The following is a 19,219-nucleotide window of genomic DNA, read 5'->3' on the forward strand; positions in this document are numbered from 1 at the left end:
ATAAAACCAACCAACCCACCAATTCCTCAAGCCCACCAACCAATAAAATCAGCCAGATTCACTTCAACTCTTCACCGCTGCCATTACTCACTGGTTCAACACACGGTCTTGGTGTGTGTGTGTGTACTCACCTAATGTGCTTGCGGGGGTTGAGCTCTGGCTCTTTGGTCCCGCCTCTCAACCGTCAATCAACAGGTGTACAGGTTCCTGAGCCTACTGGGCTCTATCATATCTACATTTGAAACTGTGTATGGAGTCAGCCTCCACCACATTACTTCCTAATGCATTCCATTTGTCAACCCCTCTGACACTAAAAAAGTTCTTTGTAATATCTCTGTGGCTCATTTGGGCACTCAGTTACCACCTGTGTCCCCTAGTGCGTGTGCCCCTTGTGTTAAATAGCCTGTCTTTATCAACCCTGTCGAGTCCCTTGAGAATTCTTGTGTGTGTGTGTGTGTGTGTGTGTGTGCACTCACACCTACTAGCTAGCTGGGTCGAGCTAGGCTCCTGGCCCCGTCTTCCTGACGTTCTTAGATTAATGCAAAGACTCATTTCTCACGCTTTTGTCATATTTACATTTAAAATTTTGAATCGAATTAACTTCAATGACCACCTCGTTCCTCTATTCCTAGCTTTGAACAACGCTGCTTTGTCTACTTTGTCAATTTCCCTTTTTAATCTTCTATGTTGTTATCATGTCCCCCGCTATCTCCTCCTCGTAAGGGCCAATTCTTAGTCTTTTAATTATCCTTTCAACTCAGGAACGAGACTCGTGGCATCTCTTAATTGGAGATCTTCTAGTTTCTCCTTGTCTTTTTTTCATGTAAGGGTTGCATGCTGGGGATATATATTCAAGAATTGCTCTCACCTTTCCTGTACATAGGGCCCGGAAAGCCCCTTTGTCCTAGTTTCTAAAAAGATACATAGACGCTGGCTAGTATGCCTTGTGCAGCTGTTGTTATTCTACTCATGTGGGCTTCTGGCATCAGATTTGGGGTCATGACCTCTCCTCAGCAGGTCTTTCTCCTTTTCAGGTTGAAGAATTTGTTATCCCTTCATCCTATACTGCTTTTCGCACTCCTGTTCCAATTCTCATAACTTTGCATTTTCCACATTTTCAATATGTGATACTTCGTATGTACGACGGTTCGACAAATGATTTTAAAAACCCTTCTAACCCAACCCAACTCAACCCAATCTTCCCTACTCTAACACAACTCAACCCAACCTAACCTAACTCAATCCAACTCAACTCAACTTAACCTAACCCAATCCAACTCAACCTAACCTATCTCAGCTTAACCCAGCCTAACCCACCAATGTATAACATTTCAAATTAGAGAACGCGCTATGTGTTAAACGCCATTGTACGATTAGTCCATAATCCCCTCCAATTAACATAGCAATTAGGCCCTGAAGTCCTTCCACGAGCACCCTTGCATCCGTCCCACTTGCCGCAGACCTCCACACTTCCTTCCTTATTCTGACACTCTTAAAGTGGAAAGTAGTAGACAGTACTCGTCCAAGATACCCGAGCTTGTCGAGTCCGACAGTACCTGGTTTAGCAATATCGATTCGTCACGACCCGTCCCAGCTTGTCGACCCCGTCAATAACCTGTCCCAGCTTGTCGACCCCGTCAATAACCTGTCCCAGCTTGTCGACTCCGTCAATAACCTGTCCCAGCTTGCAGACTCCGACAGGGTACCTGATGCTATGTTGCAGACCAAGCACTGACTAAGATGATTACGCAGCCTAACTCTTGCAAAAGTGTCGTCGGTGGTAGCTAGGAACTTGGGTTCGCGTTGAGAGAATATTTAAACTAAGTTTGTACTGCTCTGACGAGGAGGGAGCGGCCAGCCCCCCCCCCCCCCCATGAGAGTCTTATGAGGGGCCACTAATAGCTTGATGGATCACTGTGGGATTCTGTGTTTTGCTGCGTGGCTCCAAGTTTGCGTGGTTGGTTGAGTTGAAGGAGGTCGTTTGTGAGAGGTGATTGGAGGGGGTCGTTTCTCGCGTTGTCTGGTGAGGTAAGATTTGCCTAAGTTACCCCAACTTGTTGATTATTTAGTCATTTATTATGCACCTCATACCCATCCCGTGGGTGGTAGTAGAGGAAGCTGATGATGACTCCTATTGCCTCCCTCACTATCTCCAACACTGTCCCTCCTCACCACCTCCAACACTGCTCCTCCTCACCACCTCCAACACTACCTCTCTCACCATCTTCCTCCCCGCTTCTCTTAACGGCTGGACTGAACACGAGAAGAAACTGTATTTGCCGTGTAAATATACATTCTTCGTGCTGTAATTCGTATCTTCTGCAACATATTTGGAGGCGAAATATATATATATATATATATATATATATATATATATATATATATATATATATATATATATATATATAAAATTATTGGCTCTTAATTAATGATTCTAACACGAATCTTCTCAATATTTTTACGTTTTTCTTCTCTATTGAGGGAAGTTGAAAAATTAACTCTCCAAACTTCATTTTAACACTTTAGTATAGTCTGATGCCTGGAGATGCGTTTCGCAAGGTACTCCTTACATTCTCAAAGATAATGTTTTTGTCAATGTCTCTCCAACACCATATTGACATAGCAACATGGTGATGCGGCCCCAATGGGTAAACAGGTGCACCAGCTAGCGACAAGAAGGACGAAGGTGCTTCAAAACACCCCGAGATTTCCATCATTCCTTACGAAAGAGCAAGACCTGCTCCCCAGGAGCTACAGTCAGTATACTCGTATGTGGGTGAGTAAATGTTTGGTGAATCTTGGCCTTGGATCCCATATACCTTTTTAAAAATTGGAAGAAAAAGATGTCAAATATTTTGACATTTTCAGTTTTTGTACATATAGTTATACTGGATGATATACTCAGTTATACTTGATGATATACACACAGTTATACTGGATGATATACACAGAGTTATACTGGATGATATACTCACAGTTATACTGGATGATATACTCACTTATACTGGATGATATACTCAGTTATACTGGATGATATACACACAGTTATACTGGATGATATACACAGTTATACTGGATGATATACACAGTTATACTGGATGATATACATACAGTTATACTGGATGATATACACAGTTATACTGGATGATATACACAGTTATACTGGATGATATACATACAGTTATACTGGATGATATACACAGTTATACTGGATGATATACTCAGTTATACTGGATGATATACACAGTTATACTGGATGATATACACAGTTATACTGGATGATATACTCATCGTTATACTGGATAAAGTTAGACTTCGCCTGCCAGGTATATTCGCCATTCACTATAACAATCATAAAGGGATTTTTAAACCAGTTTACAGCCTCAAACTTTCCATAGTCAAGGATTCACCTTTTAAAAGATTAGCGAGGCACCAGGGGGCAGATTCACGAAGCAGTTACGCAAGCACTTACGAACCTGTACATCTTTTCTCCATCTTTGCCAGCTTCGTTTACAATTATTAAACAGTTAATGAGCTCCGAAGCACCAGGAGGCTGTTTATAACAATAACAACAGTTGATTGGCAAGTTTTCATGCTTGTAAACTGTTTAATAAATGTAACCAAAGCCGTCAAAGATTGAGGAAAGATGTACACGTTCGTAAGTGCTTGCGTAACTGCTTCGTGACTATTCCTGACACTTGCCACAGCCTCCATCTATTAAATCCTCCTTCCCTGCTCTCCATCAATCCAAAATATTTCCCCAAGGTTCTTCCCTCCCTCTTCCCCTCACCCCCTTCTCTCTCTTCTATGTTCCAATCCATCTTCTTTCCCCTCACTCTTTCCCTCCTTGATACTTCCTCCTTCTCAACCCTCCAAAAAAAGAGCTATCTTTACCTGTGTAGGGAATTAATTACAGGAGTATTACCCTAGGCCAGGGCCGGCCAGCGGGATCTTTTTCCTCCTGCGACCTGAGGGATGGGAAGGGAGAGAGGGGTGTGAGGAAGGGGAGAAGGGGGTGTATGGAAGGGGAGGAGAGAAGGGTGAAAGGGAAGAGAGGAGGAGGAAGAATTTCTACATTGTTTCCCTTTTGGGATTTCAAGCTGCTTGTGTGCTTCCTAGCTCTCTCTCTCTCTCTCTCTCTCTCTCTCTCTCTCTCTCTCTCTCTCTCTCTCTCTCTCTCTCTCTCTCTCTCTCTCTCTCTCTCTCTCTCTCTCTCTCTCTCTGTCTCTCTCTCTCTCTCTCTCTCTCTCTCTCTCTCTCTCTCTCTCTCTCTCTCTCTCTCTCTCTCTCTCTCTCTCTCTCTCTCTCTCTCTCTCTCTCTCTCTCTCTCTCTCTCTCGCTCTCTGTCTCTAGCTCCCGGTGCCTGACTTTGGGCTCCTGGTTCTTGTGCCGTTCGAGAAGGTTGAATTTATTCCCTGTCTCTTCCGGATTTACCTCGTGATACTCCCGGATTACTGGGGGTTTAACCGGATTTATGTGGCCGTGTGACATAGATTGCTTCTAATAGCCTTGGAGTCAGTTTAAAGGACGGATTTTCTTGTTGAAATAACTGATTTTCTTGTTAAAATAGCTGATTTCTTTGTTAAAATAGCGGATTTCTTTGTTAAAATAACGGATTTCTTTGTTAAAATAACGGATTTCTTTGTTAAAATAGCGGATTTCTTTGTTAAAATAACGGATTTCTTTGTTAAAATGGCGGATTTCTTGTTAGAGTAACTGATTTCTTTGTCAGTTTGACGTATTTCGAATTTATGTGTTAAAATCTCAGACTTCTTCGTTCAAATGTTTTATGAACGAAATTTCCTTCGAAAATAATGTTTTTTATATACTAAATTTACATCATTTGTTCTTTGCAAAGCAAATTTTGGTCACTGAAAAGTGAATTTGTTTTATAATTTGGATATAAGCCTACGTCGTACGTATATGGATTTTGCAGTTGAATTTCAGATGAAAATTGTATTTATTGACTATAGGCTCAGGGAATTGAACCTGAAGCAGTGTCTAATATCCTAGACTCATCTCTGTACATAGGCCTATGAAGATTTGCGTATCTCATTGTTTTAATCTTATAATTTATAACGATAAAGAGCTTGCTGTATAAAATACACTTCGTATAAACTTGCTAAATCAGTATTGTATTTGGTTAATGTATTACTCATTGTTGCCCGTTACCATAGACTTGAAAACAGCATTAATATTATTGTCTTAGTCTCAATTGGATGAGTCTATCTGATTGGCCTGATTAGAGTGATATTGCAGTTAGCAAGAGTCTGATTAGAGGTATATAGCAGTTAGCTATATACATATATTATTACTAATATTATTATATACATATTATTGTACTCTTTATTTTCTTCTCTGAGGCTATGGGTCCCTACACTTGCACCAGAGGTGGTACCCCTTCTAGGGTATATATATATAAAATATTATTATAATAAATATATATATATATATATATATATATATATATATATATATATATATATTATTATCCACCACTAAATATATAAATATAAGTTATTAAAATTTTCTTGAGCAGGAAAGAGTTTTTGGGAGTAACAGGCAGAGTTTATTAAAATAAAAGCGAATATATATTTTTAGGGGGGGAGAATTTGTTAGAAGAATTTAATATATTCAAAGTACATTTATCAATTACTACTTTTTTTAAATTGAAGTTATTGGTTATTAAAGCAACCCTTGAATAAAAGCTAGTTTTATCCCACTATCTTGAGGTTATCTTGAGATGATTTCGGGGCTTTTTTTTTTTTTTTTAGTGTCCCCGCGGCCCAGCCTCGACCAGGCCTCCACCCCCAGGAAGCAGCCCGTGACAGCTGACTAACACCCAGGTACCTATTTTACTGCTAGGTAACAGGACTCACTAGGGTGAGATTACCTTGCAAATGAGGCAGTAATTTACCTTGCCATAAAACCCTTCGGTCGCTGCAGTATCTCACTAATAATGGAAAGATTGATGGTAATTAGATGCAAAAGTTGCATATTAATTATGGCCGTAGTGCGCTAATTATCGACGAACAAGTTGAGGAGTGCCAGTGGCGTTTGGCTCCTAAAGATCGACCCGTGTTGAGTGCCAGGAGAGCCAGTAGTGCCAGGTGAAAGGGAATTATCTTAATTATTCTCATAATTATGTGAGAAGGTTATCTTGAGGTTATCTTGAGATGATTTCGGGGCTCTTTAGTGTCCCCGCGGCCCGGTCCTCGACCAGGCCTCCACCCCCAGGAAGCAGCCCGTGACAGCTGACTAACACCCAGGTACCTATTTTACTGCTAGGTAACAGGGGCATAGGGTGAAAGAAACTCTGCCCATTGTTTCTCGCCGGCGCCTGGGATCGAGCCCAGGACCACAGGATCACAAGTCCTCCCTTAGGACGATAATAATTATCATATTGGTCATCAGTATAGGTGAAGGTAATAGTGATGGTGGTAGGTAGTAATTGTTGTAATAGTAGTGATAATGTTGTTAGTAAGGAAAAGTAGTTGTGGTAGTGGTAATGTTTGTGGGTAGTGATAGTGGATGGTGTATTGGCGATGGTGGTCGTTGTAGAATTAATTAGCAGACATAAGTGTTTGTGGTTAAATAGCCCGAACGCGGGCTAGTTTGGGAAGATTGTGGTGGTGGGGGCGAGTGGTCAGGTGGTTCAGCCCTCCCACCAATTTGTCTTGTTAACCGGAAGCGATTAAACAGATTCGTACTCACGCCCGGCAAGGCAGGTTAAGGGTGCCCACACCACCACTACAGGGAGGCAGGGTGCCCACCCTACCACTACAGGGAGGCAGGGTGCCCACCCTACCACTACAGGGAGGCAGGGTGCCCACCCTACCACTACAGGGAGGCAGGGTGCCCACCCTACCACTACAGGGAGGCAGGGTGCCCACACTACCACTACAGGGAGGCAGGGTGCCCACACTACCACTACAGGGAGGCAGGGTGCCCACACTACCACTACAGGGAGGCAGGGTGCCCACACCACCACTACAGGGAGGCAGGGTGCCCACACCACCGCTACAGGGAGGCAGGGTGCCCACACCACCACTACAGGGAGGCAGGGTGCCCACACCACCACTACAGGGAGGCAGGGTGCCCACACCACCACTACATGGAAACAGCCTGAAGTGGTAGATGTAATGGTAGCCTGTATACCATTACTACAGGCAGACAAGGTGCCTACCACCAAGCAGGTAGAGAAACAGGCCAGTAGATCCCACACCACCCAACTACTCATCACCATCTTGCAGAAGACAGTCAGAAACACAAGCTGCAAATTGACACGAGGGAAGAGTCTCAGAATTACACTCAGATGTAAACAGTCTTCCAGTGAGCACGGAAAAGCAGCAACTGACATTCAACTGTATTCAATTCCAATTAAAATTTCCAATTATAAACCGTATATAGACAAGTGGAAGACCCTGGAGTAATGATGTCAGAAGACCTAATGTTGCAATTGCAATGATGGCACTCTTTAATGTTCTGATGCTTTCTGGTATGAGGGGAAGGGAATTATTAGGGGACTAAGTATATTTTCTGGTATGAAATGTTCTTCTGTGTGTTGGTGCTGTGGGCTGGTGCTGTGTACTGGCGCTGTGTACTGGTGCTGTGTGCTGGTTCTCCCGCCTGCGCTTACGCAGACGACACCCGCACACAAAGAACAAAGGAGAAAATGTGTTCTTTGTTATTTGTTAACTTTACTCTGATTAAATGGTTTTCTGAGATTACTCTGTAGTTTCATCTTTATTCCTTCTTCTTGTTTCTTATTTTCTTTACTTTATGAGTCTGTGTGCTCTCTCAACATTGTTCCACTTGGTATCAACATTGACACATCCAAATTTATTGATTTATTTAGTGTTTGGACTCTTTAAGGTGAAAAAAAATCATTATCTATTTTTAAAATATCCTTCCCGATAGAAATATTAAAATCCATGAGTTTAGATAATTGAATATATGACAATTTCATAATGTATGTAGTCAATACAAATATATATAGATTGCAAATATATTACTGTAACTATGTATAATTGACTGGCCAAAATATACATACGTTAATACATATTTAGCTTTGAGCCTCAATACATACGTTAATACATCTAGTTTTCAACCCTCAATACATGAAAATATTGATTTTCGGAAACTGCGTTTTATATTTTGAAAATTATATTAACCATTGTATTATGATTCTGAATATATTGGCATTATATTTCCAATATGTAACGTATTATAGAATTGAGAGAACTGATTGTATTGACATAGTTATGAGGGGTACAAGAAAGCATTCCCCCCATTATACAGTGGAGATATATATATATTGGTTAAGTTTAGACTCAGAAAAGACCTGGGTAAATACAGGTTTGAAAAAAAGGGTTGTTGATTCTTGGCACAAGTTATCGGGTAACATATAACAAATATGGGATCGCTGGAGTGTTTCAAGCGTAGGTTAGACATATCAGTGAGTTTAGGTAGGGATAAGTATGAACTGCCTCGTATAGGTCGATATACCATCTGCTATATTCCCAAGTTCCTATGTTTGAGATTAAAGAATTTGACTATATAACAATATAGACAAAATTAAAGTTTCCCTAGTAAGTGCCGAAATATGTGGGCCTGCGGGCCGCTTCAAGCAACAGCCTGTTGGATCAAGTTATCACAAGGCCGGGCTTGGGGAGGAGGAGAAGAACTCCCAGTATCCATTCCAGGTTTATACTCCAGGTATATCTAGGTTCAACTGTTCTTCCTGACATATATATTTTCTCGTGTAGAACGCACAGTTTCAAAATATTTATATCTAAAATTATACATAGTGTTATCGCTTATACATACAATTATACACTTGCTTAAAGATAAGCTTTCAGATGTATAAATCTTATCTAGATCTTAATCTTTGTTCTACTCCCTGTCCTTCCTCATCTTAGCTTGAGACTCCTTATCTTTCTCATCTCCGTTCTCATCCTAATCGCCATCCTCCTCCTCCTCCTTATCCTCCTTTTCCTTATCTTCCTTCTTAACTGTTCCTCTCTTATCTGTTATATAATTTTCCTCCTCCTTGTTGCTATATAAGACTGGCTTCCGTTACTTCGTTAATTATAACGTATTTCTTCTGTTAGAATGGTTGTCTTCCTTGATACATCTTGCGTGTGTGTGTGTGTGTGTGTGTGTGTGTGTGTGTGTGTGTGTGTGTGTGTGTGTGTGTGTGTGTGTGTGTGTGTGTGTGTGTGTGTGTGTGTTATATATACATGTACTGTATATATAAGTCAGTGCAACTTGAGTTTTTTTTTTTAACTTTTTCAATTCCAGGTTGTGGGGCAGTGTTTGTCAGGTGGTTAGTTAGGCCATCAATCACCAGCTGGGTAAGGGTGGGGGGGAGGGGGGGAAGGTCGTGGTGGTGGTGGTGGTGCCAGCTGCAGGAGAGTCTGATAGTGGTGGTGGTTGATGGTGGTTGGTGGGGGTGGTTGATGGTGGTTGGTGGTAGTGGGAGTGGGAGTTTGAGTGGTTGTTGGTGGTAGTGGGAGTGGTTGATGGTGGTTGGTGGTAGTGGGAGTGGGAGTTTGAGTGGTTGATGGTGGTTGGTGGTTGTTGGTGGTAGTGGTGGTGGGTGATGGTGGTTGGTGGTAGTGGGGGGTGGTGATATAATGCGGTAAGTTGTGGTTGTAATGGTTCTTCAGGGGTTGGTGATAGAAATATTAATAGTGGTCAAAACAGCACAAACGTCTTATCATAAACTTCAAATACCACCAGCCACGAGCACCAGACTGCACAAACAGCGCCACAAACACCATCTCCTCCACAAACGGGACAAACAGCAAGTCACAGCTCACCCAGAACTCTGAACTAAGTTCAGCCAATTCAGGTTCAACAAGTGTCACAAGTTCACCAGGCAGAACTTTGCATCAATTTCCGGGGGGGGGGGGGGGGAAGCTTGAGGGGACAGGGAGCCAGCTCAACCCCGTCCCCGTCCCCGTACAGTAATGGACGGTAATGTATGGGTCAAGTGGACGTCAGATGACCCCTTCCTTCTCCTCCCCTTCACTCCCTCCCATCCCTTACTGCTTCACCTAAATTGAAACTCAAATTTTACACGAAGAGCGGCTGGAGCAGTGCCATCAATCACCAGGTGAGCCAGGTGGGTTCTCTCCCTCCCTCCCCCTCTCTCTCTCTCTCTCTCTCTCTCTCTCTCTCTCTCTCTCTCTCTCTCTCTCTCTCTCTCTCTCTCTCTCTCTCTCTCTCTCTCTCTCTCTCTCTCTTCTCTACACTGGTTTATCCCCCTCACAGCTTCACTTCACCTCCTTTCCCAGATTTCTCTCATCACAGTATTCTGTTCCTTCTCCCTGTTCTAAATATATTTCATCTTTCCCACGGATGTTCTGAACCGCCTTAACGCCCCCTTCCTCTTCCCTTCTACGCACTGTCTTTCCCATCTTTGTATATTATTACTTCATTTTCTTGCCATTCTTACTCCCTCTTCTTTTCCTTCTCCACTTTTTTTGTTTCTCGTCTTTCCCCTTCTCATCACACCCACCGTTAAATTTCTCCTCCCCGTCTCCATGACTCCCTTCCCACATCTTTATTTCCTGTCCCCCTTCCCTATCCCCTCATCATCTTGTCCATTATATCCCCGCCTTTCGTTCCATATCATCCCTTTCATTCCATCCGAGGTCAAAGGTTAAGAAATTACTAGCCAGACCAAAGCGGAGAGAGAGAGAGAGAGAGAGAGAGAGAGAGAGAGAGAGAGAGAGAGAGAGAGAGAGAGAGAGAGAGAGAGAGAGAGAGGAAGGACACAGCAACCTCCAATCGGATACAAATCAGGTCTTCCAATGGGCCACAGAAAATTATATGACGTTCAATGAAGATTAAGTTCCAGCTCGTGCGCTAGAGAAGAAAATGAAAATATTACGGAAGTCACATATAAAAGGCAGTCAAACCTCTCAATAGGGAAAAATAAACAATTAGTCGATTAAGGCAGCGTCTGGGATGCTCTCGGACGTAGGTTCGAATCCTCGTCACAACCCTTGTGGATTTGTTAAAAAAAACAGTTAACGATTTGGGAGTAATCATGTCGGAAGGCCGTAGAAAAAACCTTTCGAGAAAACCTTTCAAACAAGAACTGCCATACTAGTGATGATAATTTTTAAAACCTATTCAAAACTGGAAAAATCTCTGACATGATGAACGTGCAAAGATCTTTTACTGTCCAAATCCACTCAATAAAATATATTAGTTATAGGGGTCCTTTTGAAAATTTTAAATCAATATTCTCTTGAGCTTAGGTTAGAGATACAGAATAATTCAAACTTGGAAAATATTAAGAGGGACTGTGTTAGACATCTGCACATGGAAATAGCATGGTATGAGAGGAGGCATGGCAGGATGTGCATAATATTCGAATCCTCGAGGTATCAAAGAATTAATTCACAGTGATTTACAACTCGAGGACCATGGAGGCTTTGTGGTGTGTCCCTCCATCTCTCATTCTCGGTGTCTTTATCCTTGGTGTGTGTGTCTCTCCTTCCATCCCTCTCATCCTCTCTCTCTCTCACATTCGTGGTGTGTGTGTCTCTCTCCATCCGTCTCTAATATTCCCCGAGTCTCTATCTCTCATTCTCGGTGTTTCTGCTTCCATGTCTCATTAACCCACTTCCTACCTACCTTTGCGGTTATTCCGAGGATTAACGTCCCCGCGGCCCGGTCTCTGACCAAGCCTCCTGGTTGATGGTCTGGTCAACCTGACTGTTGGATGCGGCTGCTCGTACCCTGACGTGTGAATCACAGCCTGATGGATTAAATATCCTCTGGTGTTTATCGAGTTGTCTTTTGAAAACTGTGAGAAATCGACAAGTTTTGGCCCTTACGTGTACTAGTGGGAGAGTGTTGAAGGTCTTGGGCCTTTGATGTTGATAGAGTTCTCTCTCAAGAATACCTACTGCACCTCTACTTTTCAACGAAGCTGTTCTGCACATCCTGCCATGCCTCCTGGTCTCACGTAGTGTTATTTCCGTATACACATTTAGAACCAGTCTGTAATATTTAATCGGTCCCCCCCTCCATCCCCACCCATTTTAATAAAGCATGTATAATTACACAGTTCCTTTCTTTTCACACACCATTTCGAACAGGAAATTTTAATATGAAAATTTTGAAAATTGTCTGATAAAATGGCTTGACTGTATATGGCTGTTGGTGGCGTAATTGGGTCTCGCGAGTAAGGCAGTACCATAAGGAAATTTTGCATGGAAATTGTCCTCTCTTGAGTGAAATTCAATAATGCTCCAACACCCCCCCCCCCCCTCCCTCACCCCCACCTCCCCCCAAAAAAAGGCGTCGCTTGAAAATGATATAATAATAAGGTATAATGATGCTAGTATTATTTATAATAAACTTTTTTATTAATAATAATGATTACTAATTTTAGAACGTTGATGAAATTAATTATGTTTTGAACACACACCAAAAAAAAAAAAAAAACGAGAATATTAGCCATGTGTGTCAGGTCGTTTTCTTTCTCTCCGTTTTCCATTTCTCCTCTGCTTTTCCCAGTGGCCATCTGGGGGAAACTTATTTGTATGATCTTATATAAATTTTGAGTTCCTCTGCCGCCGGACTCTCGGAGACGTTTGATCAAAGGGAGCATTGTTCCGTACGGGGGAGCATTGTTCCGTATGAAGGAGCATTGTTCCGTACCTGGAGAGGGGTGGGGGACGGCCCTCTGGATGCTCCTTTCATCTTGGTGTAATTCCCATCTTATTTTCACGCCTTCTGCACCTTTGGCCAAACGTCGCAAGATGCCGACGTCGCTTTTAGTGTTTATAACAGCCACCCCTCGCTCTCCCAAGGGAGAAAATGGGAAGATTGTGTGTGTTTGGGCAACAGAAAATGTATTGATGCCCTTGAGGAGATCTGGGGCCAGATTCACGAAAGCAGTTACGCAAGCACTTACGAACGTGTACATCTTTCCTCAATCTTTGACGGCTTTGGTTACATTTATTAAACAGTTTACAAGCATGAAAACTTGCCAATCAACTGTTGTTATTGTTATAAACAGCCTCCTGGTGCTTCCGAGCTCATTAACTGTTTAATAATTGTAAACAAAGCCGCCAAAGATTGAGAAAAGATGGACAGGTTCGTAAGTGTTTGCGTAAGTGCTTTCGTGAATCTGGGTACTGACACCAAGGCTGAACTTCAGCTCCTGGGCCCCTGGACGCCAGAAAACGTATTGATACCTGAAAGTGTTGGCAAGTCGAGCCTCAGCTCCCAAGCCCCGCCTCTTGAACTGTGGGTTCGTGTATTTTATAATTTTATAATGCAATATCGCCTCAATATTTTGTTTTTGTCATATGTGGCGTTGAGGAGATCGGAGTACTTACCTAATAGTCCTTAGCTAACTGCATGGTCGAGCTTCATCTCCTGGGTCCCAGTCTTTTCACCTGCCGTTCGTCTAATGCAGTTTCTCCCGCACATCATGGGGTTACTTGTCATGTCTGCTTTGAAAAATATAATGATCGTCATTTTTAAACTAATTGTATTCAAATTAGTCGATAATTGTATACAAACTGTTTAATGAGATTATTAAGTTGATAAGCATTGATGTGAAAATATATTTAGTATTTTTTCCTCTAATATTATGAATTCTTTAATTATGTTCATAAATACATTTACAAAAAATCATAAGAAAAAAATCCGAGCAAAAAATAAATAAAACAAAACCATTAAATATGTGAAATATGATTGATTTTTAACATTGATTAACTTTGAGGAATTGGAAATTTCACATATTTAACTTAAATTTTAAGTGAGTGAAATATTTTATTCAGTATTAGTGAATAAGCGAGTGCAGAGGATATCAAGTATTGTATTCAATACAACATACAACTCTCAGTATTGTAGTTTGTGATGTATTCTTCTCATGCTTGTATTCTTAAATAGGTCACACAAGGTAAGGTAATGATGAGGATATGAGGATAAGGTGCTGGGATATGAGGACAAGGGGCTGGGATATGAGGACAAGGAGCTGGGATAGGAGGACAAGGAGCTGGGATATGAGGACAAGGTGCTGGGATATAAGGACAAGGTGCTGGAATATGAGGACAAGGTGCTGGAATATGAGGACAAGGAGCTGGGATATGAGGACAAGGAGCTGGGATATGAGGACAAGGAGCTGGGATAGGAGGACAAGGAGCTGGAATATTAGGACAAGGAGCTGGGATATGAGGACAAGGAGCTGGGATATGAGGACAAGGTGCTGGGATATGAGGACAAGGTGCTGGAATATGAGGACAAGGAGCTGGGATATGAGGACAAGGTGCTGGGATATGAGGACAAGGTGCTGGGATATGAGGACATAGTGAAGGAACTCTGCCCCACCACTTGGACCTTCAGGGATCGAACACAGACCTTGCAAGAAGCAAAATCTTCGATACAGGAAAGCTTAACGGTTGTCCCGTGTGTGTGTGTGTGTGTGTGTGTGTGTGTGTGTGTGTGTGTGTGTGTGTGTATTCACCAAGTTGTATTCACCTAGTTGTGCTTGCGGGGGTTGAGCTCTGCTCTTTCGGCCCGCCTCTCAACTGTCAAATCAGTCAACTGTTACTAAGTACTAACTAATGTTGTTGTTTTTCACACACACACATCCCCAGGAAGCAGCCCGTAACAGCTGTCTAACTCCCTGGTATACCTATTTACTGCTAGGTAACAGGGGCACCAGAGTGAAAGAAACTCTACCCATTTGTCTCTGCTTAGTCCGGGAATCGAACCCGCGCACTGTCCACTTAGCTACCAGACCCCCTTTGTGTACTCACCTAGTTGTGCTTGCGGGGGTTGAGCTCTGGCTCTTTGGTCCCGCCTCTCAACTTCCTATATAGCTCTACGTCTCATCAACTCGGAAATATCAGCAGCTAACTGGATGTCTCATCCAGTCTTCTCTTTCAGTCACTCGTGAATAAGCACACAACATAAGAGGGTCAAAACACTTGAGTAATAGCACTCGTAACAGGCACTTGTGTAGTGGACCTAACATCCATTCAACCGGACCTAACAACCAATCAGAGGGACCTAACAACCAATCAGAGGGACTTGACAACTATTCAGAGACCTAACAACCAATCAGAGGGACCTAACAACCAATCAGAGGGACCTAACAACCAATCAAAGGGACTTGACAACTATTCAGAGACCTAACAACCAATCAGAGGGACTTGACAACCATTCACAGGGATCTGAGAACCTATCAGGGCGCCTTGACAACCATTCAGAGTGGTCTGAAAACAATTCCTCTCCCTCACAACCATTCAACTGCCCCTCACAACCATTCAACTGCCCCTCACAACCATTCAACTGCCCCTCACAACCATTCAACTGGCCCCTCACAACCATTCAGCTGGGCTTCACAACCATTCAACCTGGCAGTCTTTTTCACTCACACCGTTTTTCCACCTCCTACCACCTGGCAATATAAATCCTGGCTCATTCACATTATGCAAACTTTTTCAATATTCGTAAATCTCTCTTAATGTTTCAACTCTGCGAGGCTTCCTCATCACGCATATAAATTATAGAGAGTTTATAAACAGTGAGCAGCAGCAGCAGTCTGGCTGGCTGGCTGGCTGGCTTGCCTCATAAGGTGGTGGGTTATTGATTTGGGGTGTTGTGGTGTTGTTGTGTGGTGTGTGGTGGTGTGGTGTGGTGGTGTGGTGTGTGGTGGTGTGGGGTGTTGTGTGGTAGTGGTGTACTGTTGGTGTGGTGTTCAGAATGCTGTAGTGTGGTTGTGGTGGTGTGGTTGTGGTGGTAGACCCCCCCCCACACACATCAGGAATTGTTATTACAAGTGTCAGCGCGATTGTGGTACCAGCCATCCATTACGTGTTAGTGTGATAGCAGTGATTTCTATGACAGCAGCGAATTCGTACATAGTGATTGTACTCTGAGGTCCCCCTCTCTACTGTGGTCAAGAGTGATTGTACTCTGAGGTCCCCTCTATTGTGGTCAAGAGTGATTGTACTGTGAGGTCCGCTTATTGTGGTCAAGAGTGATTGTACTCTGAGGTCCCCTCTACTGTGGTCAAGCGTGATTGTACTCTGAGGTACAATCTCATGTACAATCATGTAGGTACAATCTACAACCCCTGCTGTGCTTGAGTATGTGCTGGGAGGTACTGACGGATTAACAACATGTTCCACATTATACCAAACATTCTCTATAATCCTCCAACATTCCCTATAACATTCTCTATAATTTAGGCAAATTATCGCCTCGTCTGGAGGTGTCTCCCACAACATCTCCAGCTGTTGATTACGTCATTTTTGGCGCGTGAACGAGGAGCATAAATTTCCTGTTTGTTTCTGGGATGAGGGAGGCCCAGTTCTCACTCGAACCAGCGCCATCCTTTTCCCTCCTGTTCCACTCGTGTCTTCAGTGCTACATCACTGTAAGTTCCTGTAACTGGGGGGTGGGGTGGGGGGGGGGGGGTTCAGTAACTGCAGACTCGGCTTTACTGAACCTAAATATTTGGATTTTAAATAATATTAACTGTATTGCTTGTTAATATCTCGGTACTAACGAACGAGGAATGAGACTCTAAGAATCCACTTGGTGTCCGGGATTGACGTCCAGCGATTGGTTCTCGTTCACCAGTCATATCAGTTGATTGGTCCTTGCTCGTCAGTGACGCCAGCTGATTGGTTCATGCTCGTCAGTGATGCTAGCTGATTGGTCCTTGCTCACCGAGATATTCTCCTGATTGGTTCAACCTCATCACTTCAACCTTTCGCTGAATGGTTGCGCAGAATTCCCAGGAGCAGAAAATGCTGTGGGAATTGAATGTTAAAGTTAGGAATATTGTCAATATACAAGTAACATTGGAAATCTTTAAAAGTTTAAAGGTTTAAACAGAAAACCTTTTCAGGAACTGGACAAGTTTCCACCAGAAACTGGACATGTTGATGGTGGGGTTACCTTATCAACCTGGCTGTGATTGCCGTGTGGCCGTGCGTTCGACGATGACCAACAGCCTCATAGATCATACAATCACCAGGAGAAGGCTGGCCACACTGCGGGAATAGAACAACTCTGGAAATCATCCACAGGTCACATTGCTGACCGGCTAAAAATCGCAAACTACTCATTTTAAATTTACAAATATTGTAAATAGGCAAGTTTTTTGTATATGTCATTTACAAATTGAAAATGTTAATCAAGATGTAGGCACTTGTTCTTAAGTGCACGGTAGGGTGATTAGGTTATTAGATCTTGTTTGTTGACCCCGGTCAAGGCTTGTTTGTACAAGCCACGCCCTCTTGTCAACAGTTACCACGCGCGTAATAATAATAATAATTATAATAACATAATTATATTAATTAAGGCATGTGCTAGACACAGTGCTAGACACCCACCCAAGACAAGCGAAAATAAAGAGGTTGAGTGTCAAATTTTGAGGCCCGTTCCTGCTACTTTCAGTCTCTGTGTTACTGTAAGGGGGGGGGGGGGCTCCATGCTGGAAATGATATGTTAACTCTCCTTGTTACTGTTTCTGGCTTGACTATCTTCAGGCTCTTGTTCTGCCTACCACCCAGCTGTTTGGTTCAGTCTTAAAATATTATTTGATTTTAAGAGAAATCTGAAATGTATTAGACGAGAGAGAGAGAGAGAGAGAGAGAGAGAGAGAGAGAGAGAGAGAGAGAGAGAGAGAGAGAGAGAGAGAGAGAGAGAGAGAGAGAGAGACTGCTAATAGGAGTCGTAAGTCGTGAACTCCAGCACCCACCTGTGTAAAACAGGACGCAGGTCGGCAGACATGTTGAAAGGTAGGCTGGTGGTGGCAGGGGACATGTTCCCAGATAGCATTGAGAGTCTCTGAGGAACGGCGTGTATCGCGGAAGCATCACCTTCGACCGACTTGCTGCCAACACAATAGGTAATCGTTAATTTTAATTTACCTGCGTCAGTCACGCTGGAAACAGCACACGGCCTGTTTTGCTGGATTCATGTCTTTCACCGGCGATATGTTGCACTCCCGTTGAACGTATGAACGGGTATCCAACGGGAGCGATCCGGGACTCCCGTTCGGCGGTGGCTGAGACAACTTCGTGGGGGCCGGATACGAGCCATGATATCCGAACTGTTTACATTTTACGCTTTTACTACCGGCCAAAATGGCCTTTCATAAAGGTCTTCACATTACACTGTATAATTCGATCACATTTTAAGCAGCGCATAATATTTGCAAATTCTCTTACGCCCGGCACCCGGAGTTTGCTCAGTTGGTGTGACTTTGGCTTTACTCAGATGGGCATAGTAGTGGACGATTTACGACCTCTTTGGTATACGCCTTGCCCAACTGGTTTATCCTGGAACACTACCCGGCAACCGATTTACAACCATGTACCTAATTGCAGATGGGTGAACATAAGCGAACAGTTAAGATTGGTCCCTCTGTCAATACTCCCTGACCAGGATTCGAACCCTAACCCCAAAAAAATGTGTTACTGAGGCAGGGTTGAGAACCCGTGTTACTGAGACAGGGTTGAGAACCCGTGTTACTGAGACAGGGTTGAGAACCCGTGTTACTGAGACAGGGTTCAGAACCCGTGTTACTGAGACAGGGTTGAGAACCCGTGTTACTGAGACAGGGTTCAGAACCCGTGTTCAAAACAGGAAGTAACTTGCTTGCTGTCTCTCTCTCTCTGACTGGTTCCTGTCGCGAGTTTCCAAATCAGTTTTATTGTGAGCCCTTTGACAGTCAGAGTGGACTCTGTTTTATATTTGATTTTTGAGTTAGCTGTTTTAAATTTGTGTTTTTTTTATGTTTGTTTTTTTAAGCTGAGTGGACAGGTCTTGTTTTTCGTTGGAAACCTTAAGCTTTGTTTGCTCGGAATGTGTTGGTAGTTTTATGCTTTTGGCTGCGCTTCCTCAAACATCGTTAGTGTTTTATTTTGTAAGTGGCTTTAGTGTCATCTGGGGTGATATTATTCTTTATTTGAAATAAAGATGGTGAGAAAAAGAGGAAGAAAGTATGTGTGTGTGTGTGTGTGTATACTCACCTAATTGTGCTTGCGGGGGTTGAGTTTCGGCTCTTTGGTCCCGCCTCTCAAGGATCCCTGTGTGTGTGTGTGTGTGTGTGTGTGTGTGTGTGTGTGTGTGTGTGTGTGTGTGTGTGTGTGTGTGTGTGTGTGTGTGTGTGTGTGTGTGTGTGCTCAAGTGTTTGGTTTCACCGCCAGCCTGGAGAATATGA

This window comes from Procambarus clarkii, chromosome 81 (assembly GCF_040958095.1).
Source record: "Procambarus clarkii isolate CNS0578487 chromosome 81, FALCON_Pclarkii_2.0, whole genome shotgun sequence".
In the NCBI taxonomy this organism is placed as follows: Eukaryota; Metazoa; Arthropoda; class Malacostraca; order Decapoda; family Cambaridae; genus Procambarus; species Procambarus clarkii.